Source organism: Dryobates pubescens, chromosome Z (genome assembly GCF_014839835.1).
Source record: "Dryobates pubescens isolate bDryPub1 chromosome Z, bDryPub1.pri, whole genome shotgun sequence".
NCBI lineage: Eukaryota > Metazoa > Chordata > Aves > Piciformes > Picidae > Dryobates > Dryobates pubescens.
The window spans coordinates 137208358-137225101 of NC_071657.1; the positions used below are offsets into that span (position 1 = coordinate 137208358).

General features: G+C 46.4%; 1 protein-coding gene across 1 annotated transcript in view; it reads left to right on the top strand.

Annotated features, from left to right (window-relative positions):
* The first annotated feature begins 578 nt into the window (after positions 1-578).
* RAP1B (RAP1B, member of RAS oncogene family) overlaps positions 579-16744 on the top strand; it is a 43164-nt gene continuing 26998 nt past the window's right edge. Inside the window, exon 1 of the mRNA XM_054178408.1 lies at positions 579-743. The gene's annotated coding sequence lies outside the window, so the exon portion shown is untranslated. The remainder of the gene's footprint in view (positions 744-16744) is intronic.

Consider the following 16744-nt stretch of genomic DNA (forward strand, 5'->3'; position numbering starts at 1 on the left):
TTGCTATGGAGCATGAGGCGTCTTCAAAGGCATCTGACAGGGCTGGAGACAGGGGGACAGATCGCTGGCCTGGTAACGCCAGGCAGCCCTGCGCTCGGGGCTCCAGCTGTAACACACTTTACCAGCCACTCAACCACCACACTCACTCCTGCTCCATCCCTCAGCTGAAAAATCTCCCACAGCCCAAGGGGTCCTAGGCGGCCGCCCGGCCGCCCTCGCTGCTACCGCGGGCGCTGGCAGCAGGCCAGAGGCAGCCCAGGGCAGGCCGCAGAACCGCACTCGGTGCAAGCCGGCCCGGCCCGGCCCAGCAGGGGTTCCCAGCCAGGGCAAGGCCGCCCAAGCAGCGACCACCCCTTCCTTGCCGCCCTCCCCCCGGCCTGGGTGGGCATGTCCGCGGCTGGCGAGGGAGTACCCCTACCCCGCCAGAGCCACCGCGCCCCGGCGGCTCCACCACCATCACCACCGGCCCGGTTCGCGGGGCGGGGGCCGGGGGGGTGGGGAAGCGTGGGGGGAGGGGCGGCCGCGCGGCGCCTCGCGCCTGCGCACGGGGAGAGGGGCGGCGAGGTCACCCCTCCCCTCCGCGCCGCCCCCGCCGCGCCAGAGCGAGGCTGGGCGTGCGGCGTCACGGCGACGGCCCCAAGCCGCGCCCCGGTACAGGCAGCGAGAGGGAACGGAGCGGGCGACGGGCGGAGCGCAGCGGGCTCGGCCGGCGAGGCGGCGGCGGGGAGCGGAGGCGCTGTCCGGTAGGTCGCGGTGAGGAACGTGGACCGGGCCGCTGGGCTGGTGGCGGGGTAGGGGAGCGGCGTGTCTGGTACAGGTGGCGCGGCGGGGCGGGGACGGGGCCGGTGGGGGCGGCGGAGGGGAAGGGGGGGTAAGTGGCGGTGGGGAGCGGCGCGCCGTGCCGTGAGGGAAGGGGCGCGAGCCTGAAACATGGCGGAGGAGGAACTGGGAGCCGCCGCCTCGTCCGGCCTCAGGCACAGGGGGACACGGCGGGGGGGGACACGGCGGGGGTTGGGGGCGGGGGGGAAGGAAGAGCGGGGCGGTGAGGGCCAGCCGCTGCCAGCCGGGCCGAGCGCTCGGCCCTGCCCTGTGCCGCCAGCCCCCTCCCGCCGGTCCCCGGAGCAGAAGTTGGAGCGGAAGCGGAAAGTTGTAACCCCGCGGCTCGGGGCCGCGACGTGGGGCCCGGCTGGGTGTGGGGAGGGGCGGGTGACGCCCGGCTCGGCCCCGCCGCGGGCGGGGAAGGGGACGGTCCCCGGCTGCCGTCGTCGTTGTCAGCGGGAAGTCCGAGCTGGAGCCCCACCTAGTCCGGTCGTCGGGAAGAAGCTGCGCGCTCTTTCCGGCCGGTGTGTGGGGGCGAGGCGGGGGGGAACAGGCCGGGTGCGGCCAGCCGGGCAGACCGCCCAGCCCGCCGCCGGTCCTTGTGCCTGGGGTAGCCACGGAGCGGGATAAAGAGGCAGCGGCGTGGCCGGCGAGGTCCCCTCTTGCTTATCGCAAAATGAAAAGGAAAAGAGGATGTCAGGGATGTTCATCTCGTCTGAACACCCCACCGCCGTGTCAAAGCAATGGAAAAATTTGACTGACACTTCCTGCGCCAAACGCGGCCAGTAAGCCTGAGATGCATCCTACCCTCCTGAGCGTGTGCGTGAAGAAGCAGGGGAAGGAAAGAGAAGTTTACAGAGGGGAAAATAAAACCAAATAGAAGTGTTTTCACCCTGGCCTTGGATTAAAAAAAAATAGATAATAAGCCAAGGTTTCCTGCAAAAAAAGATTAGTGTGCTTTTACTCCCCTTTTCTGCCTTAAAGGGATGGGTTGTGCTGTTCAGGGTAACAACAACAAAAAAAACCCCAACAAAATGAAAGTGTTTTTCAGTTGCAGGGCATGATAATAAGGTGGTATAGTTCCAAGAGAGAGTATTTCAGAGGTGCCCAACTTGAAAATTACCCAGGTCGTGTGTGTGTGTGTGTGTTCTTGCATTTAAATGTTTTGATTAATGTGTCATTTTCATCATGTAATAGCTAGATCTTAACCCAGCGTGAAATGTGTGGACAGTGTATGACAAAGACTTTTCAGTGCTCTTTCACAGTAAAATATACATTGAAATTGCTGTTACCAAAAAAAAAAAGACACAAAATACTCTCCATAAATTACAATTAAAAGGCTAAGAAGCAGTCATATTGTCTTAGGTAACAATGTAACCATTCAACCCCAAGTTTATTTCCCTTTGGAAGAGAATATCTTTCCTCATGTATGGAAAACTTGAAAAACTCATCAGATAATCATCTCTTGGATGACTTGCCTCTGTGTTAAAATCACAGGCTTTTGAAGAAAGAAACAGCCACCAAATTTGCTGTAGTCAAGTGTTTTCCCTTTATTCATCCCATCTTTTTTGTCTTGCTCAAAGTCAGTCCTGTAGACTTCACTCCAGCTAAAAATACTCGGGTTCAGTGGAGGTTACCTTGGCTCTTCACATCAAAGGCTTTGCAAATAAACTTTGGAACTGATTAGATGCAATGTTTTATTCCTCGGTACCTGCATATTCTCGGGGATGGTTCTTGCATGAACTACTTCAATTTGAATCTGTAGCATGAAGCTTTATGATTAGCTAAATGACTTGAGTTTTGAGTTGCACTAGGTGATATAAATGTCATGCATCTTTTTGTTTCAGCAAAGCTGAGCTTACTTGGAGCACCTGTCTTGTCTGCCTGGGGGTGAAATAATCTGCAAAACAGAGTTAAAAGACTATAAGTGCAAAACCAGAACTTGTATATGGGCAAAAAAAAAACCCCCATCCTAATAATCTTTTTACTGTCTTTACCTAGGTTTCTGGCATCTATTACTGCATACAGACAGCAGATAAGTTTTCTGAGTGGAATTAAAATTGTGCATTTTTGTTCCAGAGCTCTGCTGTAGGACAGTTTGTCAAAAATAAATCTGAAGTGAGCCGTGACAGTTCCCTTTGTGCTGTGCCAGTTTTGCAGAGTAAAACCGACTGTCTTTTTAATTGAGAGTCTTTCTGGAACAGAGGCAAACAGATGGGAATCTAGGTGAGGGCCTGCAAAAGGAGAGAGAGAAATTACTTGTATGGCTGAGGAAGGAAGTCTGCTGAAGACTACAGCGTAGCTTGTGATCTAACCGTTAGTAAATGTGACTGGGAACTAAAATAAACAGTTGTCCACCTATCATCTGGGATGTGGGAGGTGAAAGTGTCACAGAAGTGCTTGAGTACTTGCTGCTGTAGTGCCAATCCTGTCATCTGCAGAGCTCCAGTAGCTGCTTGGATTTGGGTATGGAGTGGTGCTCTTAAGAGTATCTTGTAGATAAAACCAGGCACTTTGTCCTTGGGTGTGTGCTAATAGAGTAGGCAGGTCCTTAGTGAATTGGCCCATCTCAGTAACACTCTCTCAGATACCTAACTGACATCTGCAAGTTGCTGTGAGTTTTAATTAAATTGCTGTCTTAATAACCAGATCATTAGGCATATTCTGTGCAGCAGAAGTTTGTGTTTAGCTTGGGGCTGGGACTCTTGCCACTCTTCTCTCCCAGAACAAATAGACTGAAGTGCACCAGGTACTGTCAGTGTACTGAATCCCTTCTGAGTTGGGGCAGGCTTCTGCTGTGTTCTGTTGCATCTAGGTCAGGTAGAGGGATATTTTAGACAGCCTCTGTGTTCAGAGAGATTAAAGGAGTATCTACAGTGATTGCACCTTCATATTCCAAGACAGACTTTGTTTCCCTGCGCAGACATGGTTAAGATGGTCACTTTCCGTTCTTCTTGCATAAAGCAGGGGAAAAGGAAGGGGGTTTGTCTTCTTCCTTGTTTGAGTGCTGTTAGCAGGGAACCTGTCTTCGAAGTTGTTTAGCAGTTGACTGCAGGTATCTTTAGTATCTCCCTTAAAGCATCTCATGTATCACTTTCTCCTTAGGTCCATGAGAAGACTGAGTGGGACAGGCATAGTAGAGGCAAGTTGCCCACAGCTTGCCTGTAGTAGGCAAGCATTATTTGGAGAAAGTCAAAGACCTCCTTTGCTGGTACAAACTGTTTCTTCATGGAGCAGTTGAATGAGACTACTTTCAAAAGCCATAGTAGAGTCTGACCTGACCCTCTCATCTCTCAAGCTTTAGAATGCCCAAACGCTGGACACCTAGAAGTGAAAAGATTTTTTTAGCTATTGTGTGTACCTCTTTTCATGTGTGCTGTTGAGAGCTACTGATGTGCTGCATGTTTCTCTCCTCTAGCAGCCAGAAAAGGAAGGGAGGCTGTCAATACTGTAGTGGCTGAAATCTGCCTGTTAGGCAACTTTTGAAATATAGAATGATTTAGGGGCCCTCTAGCTATTCAGAACCAAAAGCAATATTCTACTACTGAAGCCATAGAGTGAAAGTGACTATACTACTCTATAGGAAGGTCTGTAGAAGCTGAGGGAACTTCTAAGAGCCGAACCAGGAAGAAGAGGAGGCGTTTGACAGTATCTTGTACGCTGTTGCACTCAGCCTCCTGGTTAGTCATCTGAGGACTTGATGTTACTTGAAGTAAATTCCTGCTATGCAACCATGAAAAGAGGCTGCCAATTACAGTACATATGGTTAGTTCATTTCTGACCAAGGGAGGAAGGCCAGACCATAGTGCAGGAGTGGGACAGTCTGGCCCTTCTAATGGGCATCCTGTGTCAGAGAAGCAGCATCTCAGGTTTCTTTCCAGCCTGAGATTCTCTTCATGCAGCCCCTAGTTTCTTAGATCACTTCATATCATTCCTGCAGCTGTTGTAACACAGGAAGGTGTCCTAAATCTGAACGACTTGACCAGGTCTTCTGCAAAAGGGATATTATATGTGTGCCACTGTTACTCACTCATGAAATAATTTTCAGCAGAACTCTAATCATAGAGCTGTGAGAAGTTTTGTACTGTTGAATTTCTGGACAGTACTGAAGCACTGTAACAGGAGAACAGTTAGTTTTCATAACTGAAGACAAAGCAAGCATCTGTAGTTGTAATTCTTGTCTTTGCAAAAAGAAACTGGTGAATGTGCTCCTTGCAACAAAATGTGTTGATACTCAGGTGATACTCTTGCTTGCTTTCATTGTGCCAGTTACCATTGTAAGTATTGATTTCAGTAGGTAATCGGGATTAAAGGAAAGTAATTGGTTCAACAATGCTTCCTTAATTGTGGTTTACTTCCTAACTCTGTGAAATCAGATGGTGGAAGTTTATTACTGAAATGAATTTTGTGTTCATTGCCCAAATAATGTACGGTGGCTATCCAGCTCTTCAGTTAATCTAAAAGAACTTGTGGGTACAGATAGTCCCTGCAACTCTTTCTTCTTTCTCTTTGTCTCTGTATTAGTTGTTGTGGTGGGTTGGCATTTCTCCCCCCAACATGAACATTTCAGAACAATTTTTAAAGGCATAGCCTAAAAGCACCACAGTTGTCTTAGCTTTTGAAGTCTTGTCCTGTTTTTCCCCCTGCTCAGAATCTCTGGCTCTGCCACCTAACCAGTTGTGCCTTCACTCTTCATCTTCGCAGTGAAGAGAAATTTCTTTAAAGCACTCTTCATATACCAGGGAGAAACAAAAAAACTAACTCCACATCTGTGTTAAAGATGACCTGCAGATATACACAAGTTACCTGTGTGGAGTTCAAGAGGGGAGATACAAGAATTGGAAGGTGTTCTGAGGTGCAGCACTTGAGCACGGCTGAAATCGGTGTTTTCAGTGGCTGGAGGGCCAGACCTGCCTCTGAAGGGTTTTTTCTAAAGGTTTCATGTGTGGTCAGTAATTTTTTGTTTGAGATGAAGCTGGTAGGCTGAACGGTGCTTGGCCCCCATCAGAGCCCTGACAATACAGTAGTTAAGCTGTGCAATTCTCCAGTCCTTGCTTGCAGTTATCATAGAATCAACAAGGTTGGAAAAGACCTCAAGTACTCCTTGAGTCCTGTGTCCAGTTCTGGGCTCCTCAGTTTAGGAAGGAGGTTGACTTGCTGGAGCATGTCCAGAGAAGGGCAGCAAAGTTGGTGAGGGGCTTGGAACACAAGCCCTGTGAGGAGAGACTGAGGGAGCTGGGGTTGCTTAGCCTGGAGAAGAGGAGACTCAGGGGTGACCTTATTGCTGTCTACAACTACCTGAAGAGGGGGTGTAGACGGGCTGAGGTTGGTCTCTTCTCCCAGGCAACCAGTACCAGAACAAGAGGACACAGTCTCAGGCTGCACCAGGGGAGGTTTAGGCTGGAGGTTAGGAGGAAGTTTTACACAGAGAGAGTGATTGCCCATTGGAATGGGCTGCCTGAGGAGGTGGTGGAGTCACTATCACTGGAGGTGTTCAGGAGGAGACTTGACAGGGTGCTTGGTTGCATGGTTTAGTTGGTTGGGTGGTGTTGGATGATAGGTTGGACACGGTGATCTTGAAGGTCCCTTCCAACCTGGTTTTTTCTATTCTAAGATCATCAAGTCCAACCTGTTCTGGAACATCTCATTTGATACTTCCCCCAAAAGCAATTCCTTAGAAGGTTAGTGGAGAGTTGCAGTGTGTTTTGGTTTTCCTGAATATGGGGAAAGGCAAACTGGAAAGTGGAATGGAAGTCATCTCTTAAGTGGAAGTTACCCAAGAACCTTACTCTCTGCAGTACAGTATTTAGGACTAATTTGTTTGTTTATAATGTGACATTTATGGTTGAGACTGAGCCATGCATGGCTGTGTGTCCAGACTTCTGTGGTTAGTTAAGTGTGGGAGCAAGCCAACAGCATAACTGTGCCGGAACCTCTTTCATTAGTCTTGCAGATACGCAGCGCTTGAAGTGAATTGTTAGACAGCGTAAGATGCAGTCAGCAACCCTCCTCAGGTATTTCATTGCAGAGGTCTTTCATTTTGTACACCTGAAAGCTTGATGGACAAAATGACCCATAAGCACGGCCTGCTTTGCTTCATGTGATTGCTTTTTGCATGCAGTATTGCTGGAGGATTTTCTTGGTGTTGGGAAAACTATAAGCTAATACAGTGTGCACAATCTTACCTTTCACACTTCTGGAGTTGTAGTTATGTAGTTAGTAAGTGTGAGAATCTATTGTGGTGTCTCTCTGTGACCTCTCTGACTTGTTTAAATGGCAAATTGATGGGCAGTAGGCATTCTGTGAGTGTGGTGGTATTGTTTCCATTCAGTCAGGGGATGATCCTTTTGTTACTTAAGGTCGGTTGGTGCAAGTGCACAGAGAGTGCTGTTTGTTTTCGTAGGGTTTGTGATGAGTGGCAGCAGAAAGGAGTTCCTGGCAAATGGGAATTCACCTTCAGAACTCTTGCACATACTATATCACGGCACAGATAAATTTCCAAGGTAGTTTTATCTTAACAGTATTAAATGAATACAAGTATACAATTTGAGATGCCTTGGACTTGTGTTCTTTGTGGGCTGGGAAATGCTGTGTTAAAAATCCAACTTTTTGTTGACATCAGGTACTTGAGAATACAACCTGCTTCTAGAAGCTGATGGCAAATCATCAGCTTAGCACCTGGTGGAAACAAAGAGACTGTGGTAGTCCTGTAGCATCAAGTAGCACTGGAAGAGGCAAGAAGAGTTAACTGTCTTGCTGCCCATTTCTCTGTGTCTTTCTCTTTTTTTTTTCACTGACACAGTAGATAAGGTGAGATGTCATCAAAGAGAGGCACTGTTACTTGATACAGATCATCCTGGGCGTGGAGGCCAATAGGTCTGTGATACTATGAGATAAACAGGCATTTGTAACTTCCACTTAACTGGGTGCTTGGTCTTCAAATATTCTGACTTTTGGCATGCAATTTCTTGCCTTTTATATATACCAGAGAGAAACAAGCATTTCCCATTGATACAGAATCATAGAATGCTAGAGGTTGGAAGGGACCTCCAGAGATCACTGAGTCCAACCCCTTGCCAAAAGCAGGACTGTCTAGGGTAGTCCACATAAGAATCCATCCAGGTGGGTTTGGAAAGTCTCCAGAGAAGGAGACTCCACAACCTCTCTGGGCAGCCTCCTCCAGGGCTCTGTCACGCTCATTGCAAAGAAGTTTCTCCTCATGTTGAGCTGAAACCTTCTCTGGTCAAGTTTGTCTCCCTTGGCTTATTGCTGTGCACCACCCAAAAGTGCTTGGTCTCCTCCACTTGACCCCCAGCTATTCATAGACATTGATCAGATCCCCTCTCAGCCTTCTCTTCTCCAGACTCAACAGCCCCAGGGCTCTCAGTCTCTCTTCACAGAGGAGATGCTCAAGTCACCTAATCATCCTCCTGGCTCTCCCTTGGCCTCTCTCCAGCAGGTCTCTGTCTCTTGAACTGGAAGCCCGACAGTAGACACAGTATTGCAGGTGTGGTCTCTGCCAGGGCAGAGTACCTATTGCTGCTCATTGTATGTTTTGAGTTTATTGTTGCCTTTTCTCCTCTCTTTATATTTGAGCAAATATGGTGTGTTTAAATGATCCTCTGGGTTGGTTTTTTTTCTGATCTCCCTCAACCTTTCATTTCAGGAAATACCCCAAGCTAAACTGAAGTTTAGCCAGAGATCTCACATAGAAAACTAAAGTGTGATAACTGAAGTTCTGCAGAAACTTGACTAGCTGGGGGGAAAAAAATACTGTACAGTGAAGTGCTTTAGGCCACTGTATGTGCTGCTGTTTGGCATCTTTTTGATCTGAGTGTTGCTTTTCATCAAGCTCATAAGAGTAATCTAAGGAGAAAAGTGCTGCATCTATGTGAGTAGGAATTAGACTGAGAAAATAATATTTCTTGTGAAGCCTGGAGTGAAAAAGATCAATAGGTTGTACCGTTTTATTCTTCAAGAACAAAGAAACAAAGAAGTCCTCATGCTGCCTCTTCCTTTTCTTCTATAAATCTGGGTCCTGTCTAGCCAGGAAGCTGTTGATGAAGCAACATTAAGGGCATGCTAGTTTGGACTTAATTTAACTACAGTGGCCAGTATCTTGAGCAAGGTGCAGTCTTGCTCACTGAAAGTACATCCTGCTTCTAGCCAGAGGCAAGATCTTAAGACACAGTTTGCAAGTACTTCCTCTTTCCAAAGACAACTACATCCACTTGCAAACACTTGTATTTTCAGGTAATGTAGTTCTTCCATTATGTAATTTTATTGTGGACTACTTTTTAAATGAAATTAGGTGATGTACATTTCGTGGAGACAAGCTGAAGGCTCTGAATCTGCTGCAATAGTGGGAGTGAAAGCAAGGAACCATTCACAGCCTCACCTACAGAGAGTTGAAGCAATAGATACCAACTTTAAAAGAGCCATGTGCAGGGTAAAGTGGGAGCACTCTAAGCCATGTGGAAATACAGGACTGAGGTTTCATAAAGGATAAACTTGTTTCTCTGCAACAGTCAGGGGGGGACTGAGAAGTCATTCTCTCCCTCTAGCTTTTCTCAAAAACAGAGATTGGATTTTTTTTTCCCCATTTATTTAACTTGTTGGAAGTGAAACTCTTCTTCATTAAAAGGCTTAGGATGTAGTAGTAACACTTCTTCAGATACTTTGATGATTGTCATAGTCTAAATAATGTGCCATTTCCTATTTTGAAAGGTCTTCTCATCCAGATCTTCTGAGCCAGTGCTAAATTTCAGTGTGTTGTCTGCTACCTTCTCAAAGTGATTGCTTGATTTGACATACAGCAAAGCAAGTCTTAATGTACAAGTTTCTCCAGGAAATGGCAAGCTTTGGAGATGCAGAGGAACTGCCAAGTATGGTCTAAACAAGAACTAGGGTGAGCATAAGAAGATTCAAATGGACTCTTGTGGAAGAGACTAGTTTAGTATTCAGTATCACTAAGGTTGGAAGAGATCTCAAAGATCGAGTCCAACCTGTCATTCATTTGATAACTACTAAAGATCTACTTCCTGTAAGAAAAAGATGGTGTGGGGATGAGTAATTCAAATCTATTGGGTTAAAAGTACTCAGCTTTTTGTGTAGGTGTCATTGTGAGCTCAGGTTTGCAAGTGTGAGTTGCTAACCTTTGGGTTCCTGCTCAAAACTGTCACATTTCTCCCTTGCTTTGAACCTTCTGACCTATTAATCAAGACCTGGGGCTGTGTAAAGATGCCTTAGTTGCTCACAGTGCAGGTGCAGAATTACTGTAGGTCACCACTTGGCATGTTAAGATAAGCCAGCATTCATTTTAGTGTGGGGTTTGGGTATTTTGGTGGTGGTTGGGTTTTGTTTGTTTGGGGTTTTTAAATTCATTTTTTTCTGTTTGGTTTTGTGTTTTTTGGTGGGGTTTTTTTAGTGGTTTGGGTTTAGGTTTATTTTCTTGTTTTCTTTTGGGGTTTGTTTTTGGTGGAGGAGGTTGTTGATTGGGGGGGGGGGGGGTATTATCCTTGTCTGAAGTGACAGTTTAGCAGTTGCCTCATAAATAACCAAGTTGTGTGTGCATCTGCATAAAGGCAGCAGTGTGGAGGTCAGCTTCTACAGCTGTCATCTTCTAGTCAAGATATGTTTGTGAGTTGGCTGTTCTTCAGTTGCTACCATCCCTATGTTCAGGGTGCTGCTGCCTTTCAGCCAGGAGCAGAACAGGATGCTCTGCTGAAGTTTCAGCTACTTCAGTTAAGCAATTCAGACTTTTTACAGCCCTGCCTTTTTCAGTGGCTTCAGCTAATAAACTGTGAAAAGGAGCAGTTAAGGTTGCACCTCCATTATTGTGGAGGTAGCAAAACCCTGTGGCAGAAGATGGTTGTTATTGCTGGGTGTTTGTCTGTGCTTTAGTTCAGCTTACCCTTAGAACAGATGTCTCAGGCTTTAACAAAAGGACTGTTTGTGAAATTAGGCATAATTTGGGTGACACCCAGAGATGTTTGCTGCTCACGTTTGAGCACCATGTTTCCATTAGGGAAGTATTGATTGCAAGGTCAAAACAGGCGTGAGTTACAATTACTTGGGACTTTGCTGGTGTGGTTCATCTATCATGGAAGAACTAATTTTATTGCTCTTAATGAATGGTAGTAGCTAGTATTTTCAGTTTGCATAGAATCAGTGTCCTTTCAACAGATAGAACTTCTGATCTTAATTAAAATGACATATGGGACTCGGTAACAATGCTTTCATCCTACCAGCCTGGTTTGTAATAGAACTGCTGTAAATCACACTGTGGAAGGATAATTTGTATACAAAGGGCTTACACTAGCCTGTCTTAAATGGCTAGTAACAAAAAGATCATATAATGATGAAGGAAACCTCCCTCTCTGTGCCTTGAAGATACAGAATACAGAATTAAGCTGGTTGGAAAAGACCTTTGAGATCATTGAGTCCAACCTATCACCCAACAGCATCTAATCAGCTAAACCGTGGCACTAAATGCCTCATCCAGTCTCATTTTAAGCAATTCCAGGTGATGGTGACTCCACCACGTCCCTGGGCAGCACATTCCAATGGCAAATCACTCCTCCTGTGAAGAATTTCTTCCTCACATCCAGCCTAAACCTGAAACCAAACTTTTAATAACAAAGGCAGTGCAAGTAATGATGCTGTGTGTGCAGGCTCTGGCATTGCCAGGGGTGGATATGGTGTGTGGGTCATGGAGAAAAATAGACGGGGGGGAGGCAAAAATTCAGGTAGTATTTGGGTTGCAGTTGAACTGAGCCCTGCCTCCTGTCTGTAGAAGGAAACCTGATACAAGGCTTCACTGGTTCAGCAGCCGGCGTCACAATCAGAGCAGAGCTTAGATTGCCAGTTGAGCAGATATCACGTGGAATTTGAAGCTAGGTCTTGTTTCTGCAACAGAAATTAAGCTGCCTTTCTCCAGCCAGCTGGCAACCTTATTCTTGAAGTAACTTTCAAAGTGTACATGAGTGCATTTTGCCTCTGAAAATTCCTGTGCTGTAATTGCAGTCCTGCTGATTCTAACCTTTTTCGTAGCTTGAATGATATTTACTGTAACAATTACGGGGGCAAACAAATGCTTCTATCTGCTTTTTATCGGGAGGATGCATATCAGGTAAATTATGTTGGGTGTACCATGATGTGGCTGGCTGTTGACTGGTTAAAGTTTAGAGGTAAATAACTGTGATGACTGTAGAGCCAAATTCACAGCAGTAAATTGCTGCCTCAGTTCTACAAACTTGCTGAATATTTAGCACGTGTGTAGCAAGGTATCTTAATGTGGTAATTATGCATTCTCCCCCTCTATTCCACTCTGGTGAGACCTCACCTTGAGTCCAGTTCTGGAGCCCCTATTACAAGAAGGATTTGGAGGTGCTGGAGAGTGTCCAGGGAAGGGCCATGAGGATGATCAAAGGGCTGGAGCTGCTCTCCTGTGAGGATAGGCTGAGAGAGTTGGGGTTGTTCAGTCTGGAGAGAAGGCTATGAGGAGACTTAATTGTGCCCTTCCAGTATCTGAAGGGGGCTACAAGAAAGCTGGAGAGGGACTTCTCTTAGGGTGTCAGATAGTGATAAGACTGGGGGGGAATGGATCCAAGCTGGAGGAGGCTAGATTCAGATTGGATGTTAGGAAGAAGTTCTTCCCCCTGACGGTGGTGAGAGCCTGGCACAGGTTGCCCAGGGAGGTGGTGGAAGCCTCATCCCTGGAGGTTTTTGCAGCCAGGCTGGATGTGGCTGTGAGCAACCTGCTGTAGTGTGAGGTGTCCCTGCCCATGGCAGGGGGCTTGGAACTGGCTGATCCTTGAGGTCCCTTCCAGCCTTGACTATTCTATGATTCTCTGAGTTTAAAATACTTGTAGTATTTCTAAAAATCAGAGTGGTTTTCTTTTGTATTAATTATCTGCCTGGATTTTTCTTACAAGCATAAAAAAACCCCATTTGTAGTTCAGTTTCTTCAGGAATTCTGAGGTGATAGTGTTTGCTGGAAGTCTGCTGCACAAGCAAGTTTCATGGGAGACAGTGGCTAATGTACAGAACAGGCAGAGAATGCAAACCTATGGCAAACAGTCATCAGAAGAAGAACTGATCTATGTTGCAAACCCAATTTAGGCTTAAATAGATATAAGCTTAGGTTTTGTAAAGGACTCCAAATCTGATTTGACACATTGGAGTTTTTGCACATAGTTGAAACTTGAACTCAGTAAGTGCTAAAAGCACAGCAGTTTTTAGAAGCTTATGAAAGTTCATTACATCACTGGCTTTGAAATGACTTTTTACACTTCCTAGGGAACAACTGCAAGTTGCACATGCTTGTTAGCTTCTCACATTGGGAGGCTTTCATCTTGAGGTATCAGTGGCTTTAATCAGGCCAGTTTTCATCCTTAGAACATGCATTAAGTTTGTTCAGGAAAACAAAACCAGGGTTTATTCGGTTACATTAATTAGAGAAAGCAGCCATAGAACCACAGAACATTAGATGTTGGAAGGGACCTCCAGAGATCACCGAGTCCAACCTTCCTGCCAAAAGCAGGATCACCCGGAGTAGTCCACAAAGGAATGTATCCAGGCAGGTCTTGAAAGGCTCCAGACAAGGAGAATTCCACAGCCTCTCTGGGCAGCCTGTTCCAGTGCTCTGTCACCCTCACTGCAAAGAAGCTTCTCCTCACATTGAGGTGAAACCTCCCATGTTCAAGTTTGTCTCCCTTGTTCCCTGGCTTATTCCTGTGCACCACCCAAAAGAGCTTGGCCCCCTCCACTTGACCCCCACCCCCAGCTATTACCCCTGAGACACTGGTCAGATCCCCTCTCAGCCTTCTTTTCTCCAGACTCAACAGCTCCAGAGCTCTCAGTCTCTCTTCATAGGGGAAATGCTCAAGTCCCCTAATCTTACAAGTAAACTCATTTTAGCTGCTCTGTGGAAATCATGCCTGCATGCAGTGTTAATTGAGGTAGTTCCCTTCAGTGAAAGGAAGGAAACTTGATGAAGCTGTCTCTGTGGGTAAGTGTCCCTGAGGGCAGCTGAAGGAGCACCTTAAACCTTGGTGCCATATTAGTGCTGCAGTAACTTGTTTTCAGGCCTCTGCCTTTTTCTGGAGTGGTTAGTATAATTCCATGTCCCTGGATAAGCTCAATCACCCAAACAGCTTTTGGAAAATCCTCTGAAGATTCTCTTGCATCAGTTAAAGTATTTGAACAAAAATGAAGAGGTATTTTTATCTAAGCAAAATTACTGTGGTGTTGCCCAGAAGAAATAGCTGTCCAGTTGACAGAATCCTTGTTTGGCAGGACAAGCTATCACAAGCAGGTGAAAACTAGAAACACAAACTGCTCCTAGCCTTGTTTGCCAAACAGTTGACTTGCTTCCAGAGGGCCTACATTAGTAATGAAATAGGCTCTGCTTCCAGGAGTCTTGAGTATAAAAGCTTTTAATTAGATCCAATCAGTCTTTTCCTGTGTCTTCAGAATCAATTTCTGAATCATGTTCTCTACATGTAAGTGTGGAAGTCAGCTCTAGAGTGTTTTAGGGTTGGTTGGGTTTTTTAATAAGATATGCCACTTAGCCTTTTGAATAACCCTGGAGTTGCTTAATTCCTAAAGCATCTAAAAGTTGGTGAAAATGAACAGCTCTCCTCTTTGGCTTAGGTTGTCAAGGTGCTGCTTAATCATTGAAATCATTCTGAAAGCAAAACAGAAAGAAAGCCCCAAACACACCCAAAAAAAAACCCACCCCAAACCCACAACCAAATTCAACCCCACAAAAACCTAAAGCTTGGATTTGAAGGGTAAGAACAAGAGGACACAGTCTCAGGCTGTGCCAGGGGAGGTTTAGGCTGGAGGTTGGGAGGAAGTTTTACACAGAGAGAGTGATTGCCCATTGGAATGAGCTGCCCAAGGAGGTGGTGGGGTCCTCAGGAGGGGACTTGGTAGGGTGCTTGATTGCATGGTTTAGTTGATTAGGTGGTGTTGGATGATAGGTTGGACACGATGATCTTGAAGGTCTCTTCCAACCTGGTTTATTCTATTCTAATTTAGGACTTCCCCCTTACATGCCAGCAGTTGGGAAATGTTAAGAGCAGGACACATCTTCTCTTCTCTGATTGCTTCCCTGAGGAAGGGGTTCTAAACCAAGAGACTCAGTGGAGTGTGGCTGGTACAGAACCTTAGAAAGATTTAGGTTTGGCCATCTGAGACTTCTTTTCTACCCTAAGTGGGAAACATGTACCTGGAAAGACTTAATCCTTTGACCTTGCTTGGTCCTGTGACTGCAGTACTGCCGGGTTCTGCACATTGGCCACAACAACCCCATGCAGAGCTACAAGCTGGGGTCAGAGTGGCTGGAGAGCAGCCAGGCTGAGAGAGACCTGGGGGTGCTGGTCGACGGTAGACTGAACATGAGCCTGCAGTGTGCCCAGGCAGCCAAGAGGGCCAATGGCATCCTGGCCTGCATCAGGAACAGTGTGGCCAGCAGGAGCAGGGAGGTCATTCTGCCCCTGTACTCTGCACTGGTTAGGCCACACCTTGAGTACTGTGTCCAGTTCTGGGCCCCTCAGTTTAGGAAGGAGGTTGACTTGCTGGAACAAGTCCAGAGAAGGGCAACAAAGTTGGTGAGGGGTTTGGAACATAAGCCCTACGAGGAGAGGCTGAGGGAGCTGGGGTTGCTTAGCCTGGAGAAGAGGAGACTCAGGGGTGACCTTATTGCTGTCTACAACTACCTGAAGGGAGGCTGTAGACAGACAGATGTTGGTCTCTTCTCCCAGGCGGCCAGTACCAGAACAAGAGGACACAGTCTCAGGATGTGCCAGGGGAGGTTCAGGCTGGATGTTAGGAAAAAGTTCTATACAGAAAGAGTGATTGCACATTGGAATGGGCTGCCTGGGGAGGTGGTGGAGTCGCCATCACTGGAGGTGTTCAGGAGGAGACTTGATGGGGTGCTTGGTGCCGTGGGTTAGTTGTTTAGGTGGTGTTGGATTGGTTGATGGGTTGGACGCGGTGATCTTGAAGGTCTCTTCCAACCTGGTGTATTCTATGTATTCTGAATGCCTGACCACTGTCATCTTTTCCATCTGAGTGCCACTGTCCCCTCTCTGAGCAGCAGTTATTTTTTTGCTTCACTTGTTTTTTTTCCCCCCTCTACTGCTAATTGTAAGCAGGAGAAGCAGTGAGGTAGTTTGCTTTATCTGTTATTCTAGTGTCTGAAACTGTATTTTATTACTATTTCCACCCCCCCTGCAAACAGTCGAGAGATGAGCTGGGAGTGCTACTCCCAAGGTGGTCTTAACAAAGCATCTCTTTCAGAGAGATAAATGTGCTGGGGCAGAAGGATTATGAAAATTTTAGTGAATACACTGCAGCATCACAATACAACCAGAATGTCAGGGCCTGAGCAAGAATCATGGTGTCTGTAAAGTGCTGAATAATCACAATCCCTTCGGAAAATGATCCTTCCTCCCAGAAGTGTGATCTGTTTAATTCCATACCTGAGCAACTAGTTCACATTGCAAGTCTCAGGGGGATCTTCAAGTAATGACTGCATTTAGCTCATGTCTTTGGCCTGGGGCTGAGCTCCACTTACAGCTTCATTTGGTTTAATATCACTTGGAACATTTGGATTATTTGGTTTCTCATTCCTCAGACAGTGTAACAAAGTTTAATCAGAAGCCCAAATTTGAAGCTGAAAGAGCTGAAACAGAACTAAATTCTACCCAAAACCACCTCCATCCTCCAAACCACTTTCCTATCAAGCTCTGTTACCAATGGCATTTGAACCTTCCTGACTTTTTCATTGTTTCATTCATTCATTCCAGCTTTTTAGGAAAGCTTTACAAGCAGAGAGAGTGTGGTTTCTTCATTCAGCACTGAAGTTGGGTTTCTTATTCCTCAGCTTTCTTGGCAATATTACTTTGGTTGTCTT